At 40.2% G+C, this 19,541-nt stretch overlaps 1 long non-coding RNA gene across 3 annotated transcripts in view; it reads left to right on the forward strand.

Annotated features, from left to right (window-relative positions):
* LOC107988486 (uncharacterized) overlaps positions 1–19,541 on the forward strand; it is a 102,219-nt gene that overhangs the window by 51,212 nt on the left and 31,466 nt on the right. For all 3 annotated transcript variants that reach the window (XR_003049575.1, XR_001759964.2, XR_003049574.1), the window contains one exon: positions 1,710–1,762. This is a non-coding gene — a long non-coding RNA (uncharacterized LOC107988486). The remainder of the gene's footprint in view (positions 1–1,709; positions 1,763–19,541) is intronic.

Genomic DNA, 19,541 nt, shown 5'->3' on the forward strand with positions numbered 1-19,541 from the left:
TCACAAGACACCAAGTCCGTTATCTCAGCTCGGTGTACGTGTTGGAATACAAATTCCATAAGTGGCACTAGAGTCCTATGGATCTTTAAATGATTTTATCATCTGACTTCATCCATCATTTCGAGGTATATTAAAATAAAGTGAACAACTCCAACACCTCACCTTACGTTATCATCAAAGAAAAACAAAAACTGTTGACAAATGTACTCCTTTCATCGTTACAGTCGGCAGAGACTCGGAGCGGAACGCGTTAATAAAATGTAATTAAACTGATAGAGAATCTCTGGGTCTCTACATTTCAAACTGCACACATTTTACCTTCAGCTCCTTTTGTACCGAGTCTCAATCTGGACCTTATCTTCTCTAGAACAGTAAGTGTGTGTCTGTGTGTGTGTGTGTGTATCGATGCAGGTGTGAATGTGCACACAGCGTATTGCTATCTAAATGCTATCAGATCGGCCGAAAAACATCCGGAGGTGATCGCGCTCCTAATGTGATCAGATTGTAGCGTTGCCAGTTGTGAATGTGATCCTTCCTGCGTGGCCACTTTGTTGCGAGTTGAAAGGTCATCTAACTCTCAGGGCTCTCAGTTCCTGTCAATCACCTCAGTCCGTCCCACAGTCTGGTTTGTGTAATTCCTTGGATAAACTGGTAACAGATTAACCAGATTACCAGACAGATTACAGACGCTCTGGTAATTTGTCTGAAAAGTATTTGAAAACAGTTGCAGAAAACTGAACCTAAACTTTACTACAAGAGAATCCACTTTGTTACTGCAGGTTCCCTCAAAGCACGTGTCAAACTGAAGGCCCGGGGACCAAATACAGCCCGCCAAGTCATGATGTATGGCCCATGACGCAGAGTTTCCTAATTTGATAATATGATGTATGGCCCATGACGCAGAGTTTTCCTAACTTGATTAAATTAATTAAGTTTTTTTTACACAGTAAATGTATATTTGTACCTTCAATAAATTATATTCAGTTGCATAAACATTTATTGATACACAAACACACACCTAAACTGTGACCCCCCCCCACTCCCTCCAAAATAAGATTTTCCTTTGCTTTGCATTTCAACTTTACACTCACTTTAATTCCTGCCTTCTCTAAAGTCGACTTATTAACTACCAAACTTTACGACAGATTAATAAACTTTTATATTTCCACCGGGCCACAGGCACCGACAGACAGTTAAGACTTGACTTCTTGTGTCTTTATGGTGTGACAGTAGAGTTATATTAAAAATTTAACAACATGAACAGTAAAAGACAAAACAGCAGGACATGACACAGCGCTATATGAAGGTGTCTGAAAACTGGGCTAATGAACGAGAGGATGGAAAACACAAACAAGGAAACAGAGACGTTAACGACAACTATATCATCTGTATTCTATTTCACGTCTCAAGACGCTCAGGCTGCGAAAACTGCTGTGACAGGTTCATTTAACATGAACGCTGGGTTAAAAAAAAACAAAAAAAAACTTGAGTGTGAAAGAAATTTTTTTTCAGCCGAAGAATGTAAAGAATCTGCTCTTCTAATATTTCATCACTCCCTCCGGGATGACATTTAAAGGGTGAAAGTGAATATTTATTTTCTGCTACGATTCATTTAGGAACAATCAGTCAAAGCATTTCCTGCCTGTTGGCTCTGCCAATTCTCTATAGTCGTTGAGATAATAACTTGCTTTATCTTTTCCTGTCCTCAGGAGCTGCCAGGACTGGAGGCTACAAGCAACTGATGACATGTGGCAGCTATTATGTAAGTGTTGGGAACACACATACACATTATCAAAGTGATGCACAGGCTGAAAAAAAAAGAAAGAAAAGAAAAGTTTTAAATCATATTGACTTTATTTCCTCCTGACAGTTACCATGTCAAGAGTCAAGATACACAAATTAATCACTGATGTTGGGCTCGGGGAGTGACTAGTCCAAAGTAATGATTGTAGTTAATGTAAATAGTGACGTCTCTGGGGAATATCGCAGCTGCCCTTAAGGCAAGGCAGACGAAAATACAAAAGAACCCCAGTGTCATTCTTCGGCATCAGATAAAGTTGATGTGATGATTTCATTCAGCGTATTAAAATGCAAAATATGACTTATTTAAAATATTTTGGATGTGGGCTCAAACATACGGCCCGTGGGCCAAAACTGGCCCGCTAGGGTGTTGAATCAGGTCCACTTTATGAATTTTGAAACACAAACATAGATGAGAACAAATGGGAAACACATGGACTTGTTAAATACAGCAGAGTTGAACAGGGTGCGACGTCACGTCCTGTGTCCCGTCCTGTCTCGCTCTCTGACTCTGTCCCTCGAGTCAGGCAGCTGTTTGCATTCTGTGGTCACCGCGCTATAAATACAACAACTGACTGATGGGTCCTGCAGCAGCTGTCTGCTGTCCAGTCATCCCATAATAACGCGTGGACACATCAACTATGCAGAAATATATGAAAAGGTTTGACACAGACTTCACCACAAAAACACACCCAGGAACTGGACAGTGTCCTGGTCCAGTCCTGATCTAGATTACACCTGGATCACTGATACCTACAGCCTCATATATTAACTTCTGCTCTTTCTGTTAGTTTTGCTTTAAGACTACACTAAAGTAATGTGATGTCTGACTTAAACAAAACATAGAAAAAAACAACAAAGTTGTGACTCGTGCAGTGGTTACCAACAAACGAGAGATCAAGGTACGGTGTTTTATAAACTGTATATGTTCATGATATGATGTTTTTTTTTTACTGTAATACTCATCCTGACACACACAGCCTTCTGACACAATTGTAAAGTCATGCCAACTCAATGAACAACCCACAAAAGTCAAACGAACAAAACAAAGCTGTGATTCCAAGGAATCACCGGACAAAGTGACAACAAGACAGAGGAATCATGGGTAATGTCTGAGGTGTTTGTACTTAAATACCTTCAACCTTAAAACTGTGACGTCAAAAGACGCCATGTTGGATTTGTCGACTATCGTCGTCCCAATAATGGAGTTCAGGTCTTCCAACCATCTTTCTCCCATCTACCTCTGACTGACCCCCCCTCCCATTGTTGACATGTTTTATTGCCTCTGGTCTTGAACTTCATGGTTCATGGTTCTTTGGTTCATGGTTCTTTGACCATCGACATCTACGAGACATCAGAAATATTCTGCCAACCCTTCAAGTCCAGAACCCTTCAACAGTAGGATCACTGCAGTCCACCCTGATAACGCTAGACTCTCACCCCGGTTACAGACACGGGGATGATATAAGAGCGTTGGTGCATGTTCAGGGGGTAACTCCCCTCGTAACAGTCTGTGGAAAGGACTCAGTGGTTTGTAGAATTTGACGAGTCCCGTCCACAGTCCTTGGGCTGGGTTCAGGGATTTCACGTCCTTGAAATTTAGCGCACCGAGAATCTTTGCTTGACTTTGATGAACAGTGTCATTCATAATCCGGGGGAAGGTTAGCATTAACCTCATTTCAGCCGAACTGAACCACAAGCTATTCAAACACCATCATCTTGACAGGAGAATGTGGAGCCGAGTTAAAAAAAAGTGAAATAACTGTCGTGGAGACGAGTGAGGTCACACATTTCTGTGGTTTGTTAAAATGTAAAAGTGCAACATACGATCCTGCTCCTGGTGACTGAGTTACGCACTCTGTGCTGCTGTGTGTGTGTGTGTGTGTGTGTGTGTTTGACCTTCAACAAGTGCCAATAAGCTCACTGTCCTATTGTAAAAGGCCAACGATGTCCTCAGCCTTGGAAAGTAAACTTTGGTGGACAATTAAAGGAGGAATGAGATTTGCAGTAAAACCTGTAGAACTAGTATTTTAGTGTGTGTTTCAGGTACAGGATACGTATATTTGTGGGGACATTGTTTTTGGATTACTGGGACCATTTCCTTTTGGGGACACTTTTCAGTTCTCCACAGAGTGAGAGGTTGTTTTGAGGTTTAATGTGGAGGTTCATTCATGATAAAATTGGAGTTAGGGTAGAGGCTAACCCTCGAGTTAGGACATCCTCCACCTACGGCGTTTTAGAGTTAGCATCTTCTATAAATGTATTAAGTACTGTTTCTTCGGCGTTTTAGAGTTAGCATCTTCTATACATTTATTAAGTACTGTTTCTTTAGCCTGACCTACGGCATTTAAACCAATTTTGTGCGGGAACTAGTTGCCAAGCAGAGCCCGCGAATACATCATCACGTAGCACGATGGAAATGGTACTTATGTACGGTACGTTAGTTCCGACTGACGGAAATCGAGTTACGTCGCACGATGGAATGGAATTCCTAAGTACTTTTTTCGAAAGGGTTTTAGGATAGAAATTTGTCAATGTAAAGTGCTAACAAACCAGCATATATGTGAATGTGTGTGTGTGTGTGTGTGTGAACCCTACATATTGTTTGTTTGTCTTTCACTGCTGGTCCCAGCCGTCTGAAGGTCATGCCATCCCCATGCTCAGCCTCATGGAGAGCTGCCAGTGCTGACGGCTGCAGCTCCTCGTGCTGCACTTTCTGGCACTTACTTCCTTCACCACAGGGCATTGATTAAGTGGCACAGCTCTGCCTCACCTGCTGGAAACAGCCAATACCAACACAGCAGCAGCTCCTGCCAACCAATAGCGAGGCAGGGAAAGGTTTGGAGAGGCTGGAGACGAACTGGCAGCCAGAAGACAAGTGTTTTTTTTCCCCCTTTGGTGAAAAAAAAGACAGAAAATATCATGGAGGAGGAGCAGGGAAGAAAGAGTAATAAGATGGTGGGTTAAGGAGGGGGGGATTCGAGGAATCTGAGGCAGAAAAAGAAGAAAAGAACAGCTTTTGAAATGGCGACAAGGATGAGCAGACTTAAGGGAAATAGGCAAGGAAACCATACTAATTTACTTACACACACACACACACACACACACACACCCAAGCCTTCTCAGGCTGCCTTGGTGTAGCTGTCAAGATGAAAAATGAGCTAGTCAAATCTAATAACAGGAGGAGTTAAGAAGCAAACTTTTCATGCAGAGCCGGGGAGGAGAGTGTTGATGAGCATGAACACGGGAGAAGTGGGGGATTTTTTTTTATTTTTTCACCCAGAGCTGTAGCGTTGATCACAGTAGTGTGGAGAAATATGAAAGGATTTAACACAGCGTTCGATTATTTACTGTGTTGACTGAGAACAACTGCATCACTCGACCAAATGAATCAACGACAAAAAATCAGAAACTAAACACGAGGTCCTTCGACCTTTTCATGACAAGTCAATCAGGTTCAGCCTCAAACACAAACCGAGCTCATGTGATAATTAGAAGCGGTTCCATGTCTTTGTCTTGTCTAAAACTAGTTAAATATTTCCAGTTTTACAACAGACTTTTTTTATTTTCTACGCTGCTTTATAGCATTGGTAGAAAAGGTCCTAAGATCTCAATTTAAAAAGCCACAGCAGCAAATGAGTCCTGTGATTGGTCGGTTTTTCCAGTCATGGCCAGATTTGCCTGGTAATAGGAAAAAAAAAGAAAAAAAAAAAAAGCAGATTCAAATCAGATCCAAATCATGAATTCATAACCAGTGTGTTCATACGTTGTTTACTGGTTTAATCATTATAGTCATAAAATCAAAATGTGTTGGCTCTAATGTGTTACAACTGGAAATAATCACACACTGTGTACAGTACAGTACAGTACAGTACAGTACACACAGGGGGGTGTGGGCAGAGCAGTTGGAGGGAGACAGAGAGACAGAGGAGGGTTTAGAAATATAATTTATATATTAAAAAAAATACATAAAAATCTAGATAAACAGTATAAATATACCCAGTTGTAGTTGTAGGAAACAAGTAACTACTCGTACTAACCTAGTAGCTTGAATAAATCACTTCCTGTGCATGTTTTTAAGGCAGGAACTGTTCTTTCACTGCTGCTAGAAAAAACTGCAGTGGAATTCAGAGTTCCACTGCAGTTTTCACATTTCATTAATAACCTGGAAACCTCAACTTCCTCTGTAATTAGTGGAAGCAAAGCACACGAGCCAAACAGTATGTCATGGCATTAATATTGTAGTACTTTAGTATAGAGCTCTACACAGGTAGGTATTGGAGATGAAGTTAAGAAAACGAAGGGGAGTTTTTTGTTTTTTTTTAACGTCAGCAAAACAGGAAATCTGTTAAACCTGTCTGTGTTCGTCTATAAATGTTTGTGGGTGACTGCCTTAAATCTTTCCCTTGTCTGAAGGCAGGACTGATGTGTTGTTAAATTCTCAGCCTCCTGCTGCTGCGGCACACTCCTGCACCGCAGTTTATCTTCATTAAACTGTCTGAAAAGCCCAGACAGCAGCAAAGCCATGGAATCATCCCACTATTTCACCAGGACCCATCACAGACTCCGAGGCTCGTGGTTTCTTTAATTGTCAGAGCAGCTGATCACATCATGATATAAACAAAAAAGAGTCACATTTCAACTCCTGATAGCAATCCTTCAAACATTTGAAGAAAAAAAAATCACACATATTCTTAACTAAGCAAAACAGACAATCAACACATCTGTTCAACCTGGCTTTAGTTTTTTAGCGAATTATCTGGAGTATATTTTTTATTTTTTTTATTTGCGTCTTCCTGTCCTCCCCTGCAGATGGTGCTGTGGGGTGCACCTGCACTCGCAGTTGTTTTATAAAGCCTTGTCATTCAACTCAGTCGACACCAGTCGTTTCCATCCATACATAAAAATCTGTCCCAATGGTTTTTTTAAATATTAAAATTAGCTGTAATTACTGACACCTACATTCTTTACAGATTGATATTGTGTGTATATTGTGGTCACAGCTCGGCCCCTCCCAGCTCGGCATCATGTCTCTGAGACACTGACACTGTCTCCAAACTGGACATCACAGCAGCTCTCACTACCAGCCCTCCACTTCTTAGCTCTCACTTCACCTCTGAGACCTGTTTCATCCGTTCAAACCTCTTGTCTCCACTTTGACCAGTCATCCTCAGGTCCTTGAGTCCATTCACCTCCACCACCTACGTCCACGTTCATCTTTCCACCGGCCTTCCATTCCAATCTCCACGGTACAAACCTCCACCTCTCCAGTCCCTCATCTTTCTGCTCCTTCTTTCACCACATACATTACTATGTCATCTACAAACACTGTGGTCCATGGAGACACTGCTGTGACCTGGTCTGTCATCAGACGCCCATCACTCCTACAAAATAGGAACAACGCAGGAAATGGAAACCCACGCAGGGGCTGAACCCTAAACAGGCAGAAAATGGACGGAATTAGGCAAAGAAAAATAACATGTAGGAAACTATGTCAGCCTGAAGGAGAGGCTGGTGTAAAGATAAGAGATATATATATATAAGTATTTATATATGTGTATATGTATTTATATATGTAGAGTATATATGGCAAAGAAAAATTTAAATAAGGTGCTCCTTTATATTATACATATATTTATATATATATAACATTCCACAGATACATGTGAAGTCCAACTCATTCTTATCTTTTGCATTTCTTTTTTTTAATGACCTCAGCTCAGATGCACTATGTAATCGAGGGGGAAAAAAACATGACATATTTATCCAGAAAGTACTGCAAAATACGTTTAAAAAAAAAAAAGTAGGAGTAGACGTATTTGTGTTGTGTGCTGCGTCTGGAGTCTGCACAGATGTGAGAGCAGGCTGTTGGAGAGGTTACTGCTGATATTCCGACAAAGTTCATCTTCACCTCCTGACAGAACCTGCTGGTGGTGATGATCTGACCCAAATACAGCTGACACACACACCCACACACACCCCGCCCCCCGTTCCTCTGCACCCACAGATTACTCCTTGTACATGTTTTTTTCTACAAATCAGTTCCATGAAAATGGCTGATAAAGCTTTCACTAAAACTTTGAATAACATCACCATAAGAAACATCTACACTTCATAAACCACTGGGATGAAACAGGTCACTTCTGCTGTACTGTGGCTTCACTCTTAAATAATGCAGCAGGTGTGAGGATTCGTCTCCTGGTTCTGTGCTTAACCATTTCTGAGCTGTTGTTTGTAATTTATTTTACAAGTTCCATGCAGTTTTAAAACATTGCGTAATGTGTCTGTACAGTAAAGGTCTTCGTCAGTTGCGAAGCCAACGCAGCTGCGAGACAGAACCGGATTTTTTACGTTGAGGATTTTGACGCCAACGCAGCTGCGAGACAGAACCGGAATGCCGCTAATCTCATTTTTTACATTGAGGATTTTGATGGTGAGACACTTGTCGGCTTAATTTCTCCTTTTACATTTGTTTAAACTGTTTTTCTCCCTCTTCGTGTCTCACCTTTAATAAGCAGACAGAGCTGACGAACCCTGGGGACCAGCTCTGCTGTTTGACAGCTCCTGTCAGACTTATTCCAGTCCCAGCTGTTGGCTTCCTAAAAGGCAACGTCCTTAAATTACCTTACATAACCTGCCACTCAAATATATTTAATAAATTAAAAACAAAACAAAACCAAAAAAAAAAAAACTCTTCACTGTTTATATATGTTCACAAAAAGTCCATTCCCATGAAGCAGGTAGGGGTCGGCCGGGAGACTGAAAGGTCACTGGTTAGTAAAACATCATGGTCATTGATGAAGAACAGCTCATAATTTACCTTCACCAGTTTCACTGATTAAAGCAGCTAACAAGTGACAAACATTTCCTCCACCCTCGAACTCCAGCTTCAGGCTAAACCTGAGCTTTAAAAAGTGGGTTACATTTAAACAGGGATTCCCAAAGTGTGGTGCGTGTACCCCTGTGGGTGTGCGAGCTGCCACCAGGGGTCACAAGAAAAATGTAAGAAAATTTTTTTTTTTAAAATGGCAATTTTGGACACAATAAAGTTGTGTAAATAAAGATTTAGTTTTTAAATTTATGTTTTTATGTTGCAAAAGTATAAAATATAGAAAGGAAAGATAAGCAAGAAGTCCAAGAGGATTTAATGCATTATTAGGTGGAATAGTATAAATCTCCACTCATAGCAGATGGCGCCACATATGGATTAGAACTAAGAAATATCTGAGGAACTTATTTCCTCTAATTTCCTAATTGCTTAACATTGTATGTGATAAGCATCAATCACCGTTCAAACAGATGTCGTGCAGAACGTGCAGGAACAGGTTGTTGTTATTTGGCCCAGCAGTGACACTACTGATCAAAAAGTTCTGAGACAGATGCTTTAATGTGAAAAGTTCCCAATGTTAATTAGTAAAACATGTTGACACCAGTCTCTCCGGCGTCTCCGACATGTTTCACGTGTCCAAAGTTGAGTTGTGACATTTCCATTCGATCAGGTTTTTCTCCCCTCAAACTTTATTAAACTACATTAAACCCTCAACTGGTTTTTCTCCCCTCAAACTTTATTAAACCCTCGACTATATTAAACTCAGCACAGACATCAGAATTGTTGCTCAACTTAGTTAACAGCCTGTAAAAAATACTAAAATTTAACCAAAGGTTTTTATCTAGCTTTTTTGATTATTTAAATTTTACCAAAACTGAAAAAAAAAGAAAACTAAAAATTTAACCAAAGGTTTTTATCTAGCTATTTTGATTATTTTTATTTTACTAAAACTGAAAAAAAATAACCATTGACAGAAAAGTTGATTTCAGTCCTAAGACGAGACAAATCCATCTCTCAGAACTCAAAAATCAAAGCAAAAATCTCTCAAGGAAACAATGGCAGAAGCTTTAATCCTCCAATGGAGGGTATCTATACTTATACTATAGTCTATAGGAAGGGTGAAAAACATCGGGCCGGGGCCCAAAACCAGCCCGCTTGATTCATTTTGAAAATTAAAAAAAAGTACACATAATGTTCAAAAAAAGTTACATTTAAACGTACTGGTCCGGCCCACTTGACATCTAATCAGGCTAAACAAAAAATGAATTTGACACCACTGCTCTACACCATAATATACAAAAATACATTTTTCCCCTCAATCTGTCTTTGACTCACCATTGAATTTTTCCGTCGTAATATACATTACCAAATGACAGTAACCTAAACCCAACCAGGCCACGAGCCCCGCCGTTAAACACTGGCCTCGAAAATATTTTCACTACATATTTAGAGTCAAACATCAGACAAACAAACCCAGTGTCACTGTGGAAATAGAAACAGTGCAGCATGTGAAAGAAGATATTCAATTTCAGATTTTAAAAATCCCCAACAGCCTTGAGCCTGCACTGTGCTAATGCTCTGTATGTGTGTGTGTGTGTGTGTGTGTTGGTTGGTTGCAGAACAAATAGAACAAAGGACTTTTTTTTTCTGCACCAGGCCCGTGGCTGTGTCGTCTCCTCTGCAGACACACGCAGCCCTCTGAGCTGCACGTCCACTAATCTCATGTATGTTCAGGTTCTCTGCTCACATGTGTGTTTTCCTGCTTATTGTTTATCGGTGGAGAGAGAGAGAGAGAGAGAGAGTGTGTTTGTGTCCCAGCAGAGCAGAGCACAGCTCTCGCCCCGGGCTGGCCTGACTCTGGGCCTCCTGCTTTTTGTCAGACTCTCCCTGCTTTTCGCTCCTCTCACTGTGATCTCCTGGAAGTCTGCTGCAGCTAATGTAATCCTTATCCTGACAGCTCCATAAAACTGCCAGGCCAGTGTTGTTATTCAAGGCAACAAGGAAAATGTGGTGAGGGGCTGACACAACAAGAGCTCGACGACACGTATGGTCTCTTTCTTGAACAACATGGAAGAATATTAGTCGTGGGACCAGGATTTATTTAGACCAAGTTTGTTTTCACTAGTTCAACGTGATCAGGTCCGTTACCAGGAACTAGATTTAGCTTCACCTGAACCAGGAGGTGCTGATAAAAAGAAGCACGCAGGAATATGTTTTAAAAACACTAAAAAAAAACCTAGAATTCAGATCCTCAAAAAAAAAGTTAAATGACTTGTAAAGATAGTAAACCACGAGTTAAAGGAAGTGGAAAACCTGCATGTTTAGAAGTTAAATCAAATAAGTGAAGGATAGCTGTAATAATAATTATAAAGCAGATGTTTAAAAGTTAAAAGACATGGTTTGAGTTAAGTTAAAAAATGTTGATTCGATCCGTTTGGAAAAAGAAATACATGATGTAAATGAACATTGTTTTTTCGACCTTACAATAATTGCATCAGTGAATCACGCAGCACAGTCACCGGGAGCAGCTCCGCCTGTCGTCCTTGGACTCACTCTGGTTTTTAAATTTGCCAGAACAGCTGTTGTCTTTATGCTAACTGAGTTTAAAAAGACAAATGCAAAAGGACAGAAAATCTGTTTTAAACAACCTTGATCAAACAACAGGGTCAAAATCTCTCTCTCCGGCTCCTCGGCGCTCCTTTAAGATTGCCTCCCTAGTGCGCAGACCTGATGTAAAATCACCTCTGCTCTGCCGTGCGACTGGGCTTGGTTTTTTTAATCCTAAATTCCATGAGTTCTAGTGTCGGCTTTTTTAATTATTTTTTTTTTCTAGTTTAATATTTTTTGTGAATGCAGCAGCACAGCAGCAAACTGTGTTGACTCAAACCTTAACAGAAAAACTTTACACTTCGTCCCATTTGTCTGTTAAGGCTTGGGTGCTGTTAGCATGTTTATTTTTTGACTAAATATTATTATTTACTGCTGGAGAAAATAAAAGACATTTACCGAGCGATCCTCCGTTGGTTGCAGAACAAATAGAACAAAGGACTTTTTTTTTCTGCACCAGGCCCGTGGCTGTGTCGTCTCCTCTGCAGACACACGCAGCCCTCTGAGCTGCACGTCCACTAATCTCATGTATGTTCAGGTTCTCTGCTCACATGTGTGTTTTCCTGCTTATTGTTTATCGGTGGAGAGAGAGAGAGAGAGAGAGAGTGTGTTTGTGTCCCAGCAGAGCAGAGCACAGCTCTCGCCCCGGGCTGGCCTGACTCTGGGCCTCCTGCTTTTTGTCAGACTCTCCCTGCTTTTCGCTCCTCTCACTGTGATCTCCTGGAAGTCTGCTGCAGCTAATGTAATCCTTATCCTGACAGCTCCATAAAACTGCCAGGCCAGTGTTGTTATTCAAGGCAACAAGGAAAATGTGGTGAGGGGCTGACACAACAAGAGCTCGACGACACGTATGGTCTCTTTCTTGAACAACATGGAAGAATATTAGTCGTGGGACCAGGATTTATTTAGACCAAGTTTGTTTTCACTAGTTCAACGTGATCAGGTCCGTTACCAGGAACTAGATTTAGCTTTACCTGAACCAGGAGGTGCTGATAAAAAGAAGCACGCAGGAATATGTTTTAAAAACACTAAAAAAAACTAGAATTCAGATCCTCAAAAAAAAAGTTAAATGACTTGTAAAGATAGTAAACCACGAGTTAAAGGAAGTGGAAAACCTGCATGTTTAGAAGTTAAATCAAATAAGTGAAGGATAGCTGTAATAATAATTATAAAGCAGATGTTTAAAAGTTAAAAGACATGGTTTGAGTTAAGTTAAAAAATGTTGATTCGATCCGTTTGGAAAAAGAAATACATGATGTAAATGAACATTGTTTTTTCGACCTTACAATAATTGCATCAGTGAATCACGCAGCACAGTCACCGGGAGCAGCTCCGCCTGTCGTCCTTGGACTCACTCTGGTTTTTAAATTTGCCAGAACAGCTGTTGTCTTTATGCTAACTGAGTTTAAAAAGACAAATGCAAAAGGACAGAAAATCTGTTTTAAACAACCTTGATCAAACAACAGGGTCAAAATCTCTCTCTCCGGCTCCTCGGCGCTCCTCTAAGATTGCCTCCCTCGTGCGCAGACCTGATGTAAAATCACCTCTGCTCTGCCGTGCGACTGGGCTTGGTTTTTTTAATCCTAAATTCCATGAGTTCTAGTGTCGGCTTTTTTAATTATTTTTTTTTTCTAGTTTAATATTTTTTGTGAATGCAGCAGCACAGCAGCAAACTGTGTTGACTCAAACCTTAACAGAAAAACTTTACACTTTGTCCCATTTGTCTGTTAAGGCTTGGACTTGGGTGCTGTTAGCATGTTTATTTTTTGACTAAATATTATTATTTACTGCTGGAGAAAATAAAAGACATTTACCGAGCGATCCTCCTCCCCAGTATGTGGGTTTGTATAATTGTATAACTTTGACTTTTAGAGTTCTGTTTTTTTTAAATGCTCTGCCTCGTGAAAATAACTCAATAATAAACCCCTGAAGTGCATTTACTGAGCCAAACTATTTTTTTTTTCACTCTTTGCTTTCTCTCCATGCCACAGTACACACACACACACAGAATACACACAGTAAAAACACACACACTGGTATTAGACATGTTCAACCTCAAACTGAGTGCAACACCATCCTTCAGTCCTCCTGAACAGGAACAATGTAACATTATTTGCATGCGGCCCGGCAGTAAAAGCTCAGAAACCGCAGTTTGAGGCTACCAAGCTGCTGGAAATATTCTGGGCACGCTCACTGGAATCCTCCTAATTATACACATGACAGAGGTGCAAAGCTGCAGGGAGAGTGGTCCAGTGAAACCACATGTGAGTCCCGGCTCCGAAACTTTCATCATGAACTCCAGTCCTCGACGGTGTTTGTCAGTGCGCTCTTTGTTTGGACAGCGAGAGCCAAGCCCTGAGAACAGCAGGCTGTTAGGGCCTGCTGCAGAGTGTGATACCGATGGCCGTGGACACCATATGGCACTGGGAACTAGATACAACACAAACAAACACGGGACACAGGGACGAGCCCGCACCGACGGTGGGATTATATAGGCCGTGTGCTGTACGTGAGCGCCAGTGAACGAGTGTGTATTCTTGACTGCGTGTTTGCCGGTGTACGTAACTGTACAGTATGGCATGTCAGTGCAGCTTTCAGCACCATAAGTCACAGCAGTGAATTAATAATGTTTTTTTTATTTTTTTTAAATACAGTGTCAGGTGCTGTAACACTGTGGGTTTGCTGCAGAAATTCCTCACTGTCACCACTGCACTGCTGCAAGATGAATGGGTCTGAGTGTAATGGACACATCGAACCCACGCCTACTGATAAATGCTGCTGTTAGCGTTCAATTCCACGGAGGACCATGATTCTTCTACAAAGAACAGCACATAATTCTGACTTCAACTGCGCGTCCGTGCTAAGAATGGCTGCGTTAAACTGCTAAACCAAAAAGTCTCCAATCCGATGTCCCAGGGGGAGTTTGTAAAAAATGGAATTCACTTAAATCCCAAATCAAAAGTCAAAATAGTTGTTTTTTTCTGAGAAAAAAAAAAACAATCGTCACAGATATTAAATAATTATAATAATATCAGGTCGGCTGATATATCAGACATCCCTCCTACAAATGTCCAGAATGAAATTCCTAATATATAGTTTTACGTCACAGCCAATGGTGAGAACCTATAGAACGTGCAATATATGCTGAGTCATCAACTGTGAAGTCGTTGTGATCAAGCTGTGATTATACTGGTTGTATATATATCGCGTCTGTTGTCGCCTCACGTCCTCTCTTTACTTTATCAAAGCTGAAATATCAGCACAGGTCAGCTCTAAAGACAGAGGGCGCCAATGGGTCACCACAGCGTCGCGTTATATATATATATTTCAACGACATCACACCTTTGATCAATTATGGATTTTTTGAAGTCCATCTAATAATCGTTCAGCAGACCATGGTGACCCAGGTTGATAAATGAAACGACCAATGATATGCCGACCTCTGATTTACTGCCCCGCCCCCTGGGGCAACATCTTCTTCTTAACACCGACTTCCTCTGCGTCCCCGGTGCTACTGTTCATCACCCTCCACTCAGCGTTGAGACGGTGTATTGTCTCACACGTTGGTGCTGACACTCAGGTGAGACGGCGTTCATCTGTGTCATCACCATCAGGCTCTGGTTGTCACTGCTATTTTAAAAGTAGTTGCTGTGTTTGTCACATCTATTTACAGTTGCCTTCTTCTCATTCTCATTCAACTCCTCAACCTCTCGTCTGGTCTTTTCCTCATCTCAGCCGTAGGCTGTAAATCCTCTTCATAATGAAGTCAGACCAGACCAGACAGATGCTGAAATCTGCATCCTTAAATCAGAGGAAATTCATTTTGCCACCTCAGCTTCTAAAAAAGGAAGAAGAATAAAGATCAAAAAGGACAGAATCCGAAAATGAAGATAATAATAATATATTAAATGTAATAAAGAGCAGATGGACGGAGACAGAGAACAATTATAAAACTACTCCATATTTGTTATTGTTGGTATAATTAACCAGGATTACTCCTCATCACAGTTGTACTGACTCACAATACTTATTATCAGGATTGTGAAGTAAATGACAGGCAATCATCTCAAACAAACAAACAAAAAATCTATTTTTTATTGTCTTTCATTGGAATTTTAAAATTTTGAATTTACTTTTGGTCCAGATTTGATGTTTAGGTCCAATTCACAGTTTATTTGTCAAAACTCTTAAGTTAACTTTTTTATCCAGAATTCTCATAATTTGGACACATTTGGACATTGAAGGCAGGACGATGATGTCCAGTTACTCAAATTATAGAGAAGAATCTGAAAAAATAAATTAATATCTGAGTTCAAAATGTCTTTTTTATGAATAAAACTCTTGCAAAACTGAAGTTTATTTAAGAATTTTAACTTTGAAATAAGATAGAGATAAAACATGGATTAACTGGCCTGGTTTATCTGTTTGTTTGTTTGTTTGTTTGTTTCTCATGAGTTACATCTAAACACATGATAATATTTTATATGTTTAGCTCTGGCGTTAGCTCAAACTCACTGTTAGTGGACGTAGCAGGTGAAGCTAACTGTCGACCTTCAAAACTACAACATGGAGGTTTTCCACATCTGCAAACGCGGGCTCTAAAAATGCCAGCAGGTTAGAACTACAGTAGAAGAGGTGCGGCTCTTCTCTCAACTTCCACTCCCCTCTGCAGCACGTGTAACCCCCCCCCCACTCCCCTTCATCCCACCACAAAAAAAGGATGCTGCTGTTTCCCGTGTCCTGAAACCAACCTGAAACCATTTAGGTTCCTGTACTTGTTGGAAATGTAAAGAGGAGAAGAAGAAAAAAAAGGTGCCACAGCCTCTCAGTGCTGTTCTGGAAGTGTTCCTCTGACTGCGGTTGTGTATTCTGTTTGAAGCCCGAGCTTGACAGCTTCATTCCTGAAGTGTCTCAATTAAGCGGAATATTTTTGCTGACATATCTCCACTCCCAGACTGTCTGACTAAAACATGAAAGCCCAGACTTAAGAAAGTCATCACACTCTCCTTGGTGCTGAGGCGCACGCACGCACACACACACACTTCCACACACACCAAAAATAGAGGAAGCTGCAGTGCTAACACTAGTTAATGCTCCTCACAGCAGACAGCTGGATTTGCATATCTTTAATGTGCTCCTTTTTCCCTCCTCCTCCTCCTCCTCCTCCTCCTCCTCTCCCCTGCCCTCCTCTGTGTTTCGTCTTTCTTTCACTGTCTGTCCCCGGTCTGTTCTCTGAGAAACAGTTTGGTCTCTTATAGAAACTCTCTGGAGGGATTGCATAGGAGCATTTTGTGTCAGAAAGAACAAGAAAAAAGGGCAGACTGTAAGGAATAAAAAAAAAAAAAAAAACTATTGTGGTAATTGGATAACTCCCCTCTGACACACACCCACAGCCCACCACTCTGACTCTCTGCTCCAGGTCTTTCAGGCCACTGTAATGGTCTCCATCTGGTTGGAGAGGAGGGAGTAGAAAAAGGATATTTAGTTCCTGGGCTGTATAGGACGGCCATCTGGGCCGGGTCACTCCCACCGCTGAAAGGCCAGCTTCACCGTCCTCACCCTCCAAAAAAACCACTGACCCACCGGCCCGAGCGCCACACCACGAGTTCATGTCTGTAACGACGACCAGATCTATAGATGGTTGTCGGTACGACTCTCTCGTGAGTTGACTGTGCTGCCTTTTTGGAGCAGTGCCAATAGAAAAAAAAAAAACCCACACTGGACATGTTAATCTCAGGGGGCTTTTTCCCTCCACTTCCTGTTTGGTCTTCCTCATTTTGAAAACCCCACCAACCCGAGGATGCAGCCTGGAGCATGGACTGCTGGACTGGAAGATGTCCAAATGTGATTTATTTAATTCCGTACACATGGTTATTTCAGCTATTTGACTGAACTGTGGAAGTTTATACATTTATACTATTATTTACATATAGATCTTTCCATATTCATTTGTATGAATTAGATTCTGTTTCAACAATATACAGACAAAACAATGTTAGTTTGGTTTATCTTGAATGATCAATTCCAAACAGGATCAATCATGATTGACTGTGATTAATTCACATCTAACCTGTGATTAATCAGATTTTTTTTAAAAATTACTTGAAAGTAAGAATTAAATTAAAACAAATCATTTGTCTAATTTAATAATGTTTTGACTGCGCTGGAGTGATATAATAATTTTGGATAATAAGACTAATAATTGACTAAAAAGACTAATAATTCTTCATTATTTCCCAACATTCCCATTTTATTCTGTTTTTTTTTTTTTAACGTTTACGAGTAATTTACGGCTCAGTTTAAAAAAGCATATATTAGTATTTCTGAAATTAGAAACCGGGGAGCAACCAAGGTATTCTGAGAAAAATAGTCTGACAACAACCATCGCGCTTCATTAATTGTGTAATTTTTTAAAGCTGCGATCATTCACAACACCGTAGTAATGGAAAAATGTAACAGATAATGGCTGTAATACTTTAATCTGTTATAGTTGGTTCCTCCTCCTGCTGCAGACTATTAATACAGATAATGAAAACTTTGATTTAGCATCCAGGGCTGCGAAATGTCTGTGGAGAAGATGAAATTAGACAAATGTACACCAAGAGAGGACTTTATATTAATGAAATCACCTTTTTTTCTACATGTAAACTGAGCATTTACATATACAACACTCCACTACATTTACATTTATTCCTAAATATATCGACCGTCCAAAGAGTATTTAAGAACACACATACAAAAGATCTTTTTGTTAGCGGTCATTTCTGAAGATGGCGCTCATTTCGGTGCCTCGTTAAATAAATTGATTTGTTTGTTCAAAGTGAATATGCAAAGAAGAACCAGCTTCATAAATTTGACCAGGAACACTCTCTGCTGCAGACCTAATTATACAACCTGTCAATCTGAGGCTAATTTTCAGGCGTGGTTCATGTTAATTGGGTGGAAGGGTTTTAGTTTTTTTGTTTTTTTTCAATCCACATACGCATTCAGTTTGTTACAGAGGTTAAATAAATAGAACACGATGTGACAGTCACTATTGTTTATTGTTTTAAGTTACCGAAATCTGCAACATCTGGTCTGCAACCCGTCGGGGGTCCATACAGGTGCTGCAGAATGGTCGTGAAATGTTTGGTTACTCAGACAAAACTTTATACAAAGTACTTTTATTAAAATAAATAATACAAGTACTAAGGCCTAGTTAACTTACACAATATTATACAGTCTTTATAGCAAAAAGTTCCTTTGAAGATAAATTAAATCATGGTTTGCACTGTTAAATTTTAATCACTGAATCTATTATCCCAAAATGAAACACCAATGTATTGGGGGCTCTATTGCCCAAGGCCCCTGTATTTGCCCACCCAGTCGGCAACAACTTGCTCGTCACTTGCACGCCACCTGTTAACATCTGGTTGTAGTGGAGACAATTATTGGGGGAGGGAAGGGGGGGGGGGGTTATAAAAAACACTCAACCAAACCACTCAATCTGTGTTGAACTAAACAACATAGAGAATCTTAGACCTGAGCGCCCCCTGTTTATTTATCAACTTTCTCCCAGTAGTGAAAATGTAAGAAAATCTAAACAGTGCTGGAGACAGAGCGGCCGTCCTCAGAGAGCAGACTGTAAACACTGTCCCCAGTTGTGCACTTTTAAACGAAGTGTCTCTGTATACACGATAATTCTCAATTAATCTGGAACCTCCTGGCATTTTTAGCGGCAGGAATCATCCCCACTGGATTCATTTGGCTTCGCCCAAACACGTTTATTTACACAGGGTTGGAGGAATGGTTATTGGAATATCCCTCAACCAGTGGAGGAAACAGTATGGCACAGACAAACAAACCTGACCGTAACATTCGAAGCCTCGCAACCTATAACCACTGTTCTATTTCGGGGGAGTGAAAAAAAAATTTGAAAAATTAAAGTAATTCAGTCTAATTTATTAAGTTGAAACTGGCAGTAATTAAAAGATAATAACTTTAATTAAGCTTTTCATTAATTAACCATTGAATTATAGGACAATGGCATTAACGACAGCCTTCGTAAAAAACATTAATGACAATTATTAGCAATATAAGGTTGACCTTCACATATATATTTGTACATATATATATACATAACATACATATATGTATACGTGTTCATATATACATATGTGTACATATATACACAAATGTTTGTATATATATCGTATAGATACAGTATATGTGTACACACATATGTATGTATTTATATATGTACACATATGTATGTATATATGTATATATATATGTACATATATATATATATGTACATATATATATA

Source organism: Cynoglossus semilaevis, chromosome 4 (assembly GCF_000523025.1).
Source record: "Cynoglossus semilaevis isolate Cse_v1.0 chromosome 4, Cse_v1.0, whole genome shotgun sequence".
NCBI lineage: Eukaryota > Metazoa > Chordata > Actinopteri > Pleuronectiformes > Cynoglossidae > Cynoglossus > Cynoglossus semilaevis.